We start from the raw sequence: 5,000 nt of genomic DNA on the forward strand, positions 1-5,000 counted from the left end.
TCTCTCCTTGAATACTTCTGGGACACTCTTCCTCTCGTCTTGAACGCGTAGAAGACGAGAAAGGCTCCTTGAAAAGACGGGGCTCTCTCTCTCTCTCTCTCTCTCTCTCTCTTGGGTCACCAGATTTATCCCCTTCAGTACCATGACGCGTTTCCATATTCATTCTGGTTACTATTTGGTGATTTTATACAGCTTCAGAAATTTATGTCGAGGATTGAAATAGTGAAGACTCTGCCCATTAATCTTCTGACCTCCATAGACCCTTTCTAATGTCAATAAAAAATGGTTTAATCGTACACAAACTCATGGTAAAAATGCGTCCCAGTACTGAAGGGGTTAAAAGGAATTCTGGATTTTTATTTGTTTTTTTTCTTTCGAGTTGTGATATGTTTTGCATTCAGTCACGAGCCGAGATGATAAAACGTAATGTTGACAAAAAATAACGCAATCATCTCTACTTTTTACCGGATTGTGAATCGTTTTAGAGTATCTGCTTGTATTTGTGTGTGTGTTTGCATTTGTCTTCTGTTCGTTGTGTTATTCTGTGTTCATATTCTTTGGTGAGATTGTCTTTTCCTTCTCGTTCTGTGTTGTTAACCTCTTCATTACTGGGACATTCTTACCATGAGTTTTGGATTGAATAGATAATTTCATTGACATTAGGAAAGGCCTATGGAGGTCAGAAGATTGATGTCCATAGTCTCCACTATTTTAATCCCCTCATAAGTTTCTAAAGCTGTACAGAATCACCAAATAGTAAGCATAATGAATATGGAAATGCGTCATGGTACTGAAGGGGTAAAGATTTGTTTCATGCAGCGATAATGTACAACCTTTGCTAAACTGCCACTGGAATCATGAAAACACACGTGAATCCTCAATAACATACACTAGAGACTGTTAAGCTTTCACTGTAAACACATTGAAAATCTTTAAAACCACAATAACATCCACTAGAGCTTCTCAAACTGCCACTATCTGAAGACACTCTCGAAAATCACTTCTTGGACTTGCAGAATGATGGACACACCTTTAAAAACCACATTAGATTTTACTCTAGCTTGTAAGACCATCAATAAAATCGTAAACACACTCTTGGCAACTACAATAACTTCCACAAGACTTTACACTATCACTGTTATGATGAAAACACTCTTGAAAACCACATTAACTTTCACAAGACCGTGTTAGACTTATAAAATCAAGAAAACACCTTTAATCCCTTCAGTACTGGAACGCATTTTTATGTTGAGTTTTGGGTATAATTAGACGATTTGATTGACATTAGGAAGGATGTATGGAGGTCAGAACATTAATGGCCTTACATGAGTTTCTGAAGCTGTATAAAATCACCAAATAGTACGCAGAAGAGGCTAAAAACCACATTATATTTCATTCGAGTCTGTTAAACTTCCAAAAGAATCGCGAAAACACTCTTGGAAGCCACATTTATTTCCACAAGAGCCTGTTAAACTTGTAAGACACTGAAAACGCCTCGAAAATCACAATGCCTTCCAGTTCAGCCTGTTGAACCACCACTGGAATTGTGAAAACACTGAAAAAGCTCAATAACTTCTGACAAATTTACGAATCAGTGAATGAATGAAGAGATAAATGCAACAAAGAGAGAGAGAGAGAGAGAGAGAGAGAGAGAGAGAGAGAGAGAGAGAGAGAGAGAGAGAGAGAGAGAGAGAGAGAGAGAGATGAATGAATGAATGAATGAATGAGATGAATGATGAATGAAGGCCACACAGGACACACACACACACACACACACACACACACACACACACACACACACACACACACACACACACACACACACACACACACACACACACACATTGTTTTTCACACCGCCACGTGATGCGATTCAAAAGCAGAAAAACAATTTAGAGAGAGAGAGAGAGAGAGAGAGAGAGAGAGAGAGAGAGAGAGAGAGAGTTTACTTCTGCTCGGAGTCATACAAACCTCAAAAGTGAGTGATTGAGTGAGTGAGTGAATGAGTAAAAGGAGTGCGTTTGACTGACTGACTGACTGACTGACTGACTGACTGACTGACTGACTGACTTGTATAAGGATAATGCATTGAAGATTTGACTGTTTTAATGCATTAGGTAACTGGCTCATTAATTGACTGACTGGTTAACTGGGTGACTGACTGGCTGACTGAGCGAGTGACTGACTGACTAGCTGACTGGATGCATGACTAGCTAAAAAATGAGTAAAAGAATAGACATCTTTTGACTACCCAACTGACTGACTGACTGACTGGCTGACTGACTGACTGACTGACTGACTGACTGACTGACTGACAAAAAGGAAGACAAGAATAAAGGTTCCTGTGTATGCTGTTCCTTTTGTGTTCCTTTGCATTCCTTTGTATTTCTCCTCGTCTTTGTCATTCACAGTACCCTTTCTTCCTCCTCCTCCTCCTCCTCCTCCTCCTCCTCCTCCTCCTCCTCCTCCTCCTCCTCCTCCTCCTCCTCCTCTTCCTCCTGCGCATCTAATCGTTCACTGTATTGCAATAATGGATCTTCAGGTGAAACTCATTAGCAGAGAGCCAGGTAACACTATTATTATTATTATTATTATTATTATTATTATTATTATTATTATTATTATTATTATTATTATGAGTCTCAGTTTCACAGGTCAATTAGTCCATTAGATTTCATTACTGTGTTTGGTGTTATTTTTATTTAGTTTTTTTTATTTGTGGGTTTTGCAGTAATGGATGATTGGAAGCGTGTGTGTGTGTGTGTGTGTGTGTGTGTGTGTGTGTGTGACGAATGAGGTGAAGAAAGGAGGAATGCATGGGAAGAGGGAGGAGAAAAGGAAGGCAGGTGAGAGGAATGATGGGGAAGAAGAAGGAAGGAGGAAAGGAAAGGAAGGAAGGAAGGAAGGAAGGAAGGAAGGAAGATGGAGAGAAAGGAAGGAGGAGGAAGGAAAATAGGAAGGGAAATGTATACATAAGAATGGAGGAAAGTAACATGAGGGAAGGAAGGAAGAAAGAAATAGAGAAAGAGAGAAAGAAAGAAAGAAAGGAAAAATGGTTTACTGATCGATTCTCGTATTTGGGTACACCTTTCATTCCATTTATTCTCTCTCTCTCTCTCTCTCTCTCTCTCTCTCTCTCTCTCTCTCTCTCTCTCTCTCTCTCTCTCTCTCTCTCAATGAAAGAAAACAAACTTCTTCTTCTTCTTCTTCTTCTTCTTCTTCTTCTTCTTCTTCTTCCTCTTGAAGTATTTTCGTATCTCTTACGTTTCCTTATCCCTTTTATCCCTCCTCCTTCTCCTCCTCCTCCTCCTCCTCCTCCTCCTCCTCCTCCTCCTCCTCCTCCTCCTCCTCCTCCTCTTACAGACCAATCAGCCTTACTTCAGTAGTGTGCAAGCTGATGGAAACGATAATCAGAGATAAGATGGTCAAATTTTTAGAAGAAAATAAGATCATGAAGGATTCACAACATGGTTTCAGAAACAAGAGATCCTGCTTAACAAACCTACTAGACTTCTTTTATGAAGTTTTTAACTCGTATGACGAGACAAAAGCAGTGGATGTTATTTATCTTGATTTCCAGAAAGCTTTCGACACTGTCCCTCACAAGAGGCTAATCAGCAAAGTAAAAGCTCACGGCATAGCTGGAAATACCCTGAAATGGCTGGAAGACTGGCTCTCTGACAGAAAGCAACGTGTTGTTATAAATGGAAAAGAATCAGAGTGGCACAATGTGAAAAGTGGTGTTCCTCAAGGCTCTGTATTAGGACCAGTTCTTTTCATTGTTTATATTAATGATATTGATGAAGGAATCACTTGTAAAATAAGCAAATTCGCGGACGACACCAAAATAATGAGCAAAGTTACATCAACGTCACAATGGCAAGAACTACAGTGTGACTTAAATAAACTGACACGCTGGGCAGAAAAATGGCAAATGAAATTCAATATAGAAAAGTGTAAAGTCCTACACATTGGAAGTAACAATGTACAAGCAAAATACGTAATGAGTAATGTACCTCTGGCAAGTGCTGAGAATGAAAAAGATCTTGGTGTTGTGGTGTCTAAAGATCTCAAGCCGAGCAAACACTGCACAGAAGCAGTAAAGAATGCAAATAAATTAGTTGGGTTCATTGGAAGAACCTTTGAATTTAAATCAGAAAAAGTTATCCTTACTTTATATAACTCATTGGTGCGTCCTCAGCTTGAATACTGTGTGCAGTTCTGGTCACCATATTACAGAAAAGACATTGAAAAACTGGAAAGGATCCAGCGTAGAGTGACCAAGATGATTCCGAGATTGAGAAACAAGCCGTATGAGGAACGACTGGAAGCATTAAATTTATTCAGCTTAACAAAGCGCAGGATAAGAGGAGACCTAATCGAAGTTTTCAAAATTTTTCAGGGATACAACAACCTTGATGTCAATAAATATTTTACTATTGATCATTCCACCATAACAAGGAATAATGGATTTAAAATTACACCAAAACGCTTTAAAACCCACGAGGCAAAGCACTTTTCTTTAATAGAATAGTTAACATTTGGAATAAGCTTCCTTCTGAAATAGTAAACAGTACTTCCATTGCATCATTCAAAAACAAAATTGATAAATATTTAAAGAATAACCCCAACAAGCTCTCTTCTTGTCTGAATAATTAAACATGATACTATATTAACTTTCTTATAGATAGATATGTAGAGTTCACCGTAGGGTGAATAATAGAATCTCCTTTCATCCTTTCCTGTGAAAATTCCATGTCAGTTTTTTCCATACTGCATGGTACTTTTCCAAGCTATTTTCCATGCCAGCGAAAGCTGGAGGGAGTGGTGGGTGGGGAGGAGCCTTCTCCTGTACTGTCCTGTCTCTCTTATCTGTAGCCAGTTAGAAGTAGTTACCAAACAGCCTCGAAAGGACCAACAGGTCTGTTGCTGTTTGGCTTTCCTTTGTATTCCTCCTCTTCCTTCTCCTCCTCCTCCATCTCCTCTTCCTCCTCTTCCGA

Source organism: Portunus trituberculatus, chromosome 49 (assembly GCF_017591435.1).
Source record: "Portunus trituberculatus isolate SZX2019 chromosome 49, ASM1759143v1, whole genome shotgun sequence".
NCBI lineage: Eukaryota > Metazoa > Arthropoda > Malacostraca > Decapoda > Portunidae > Portunus > Portunus trituberculatus.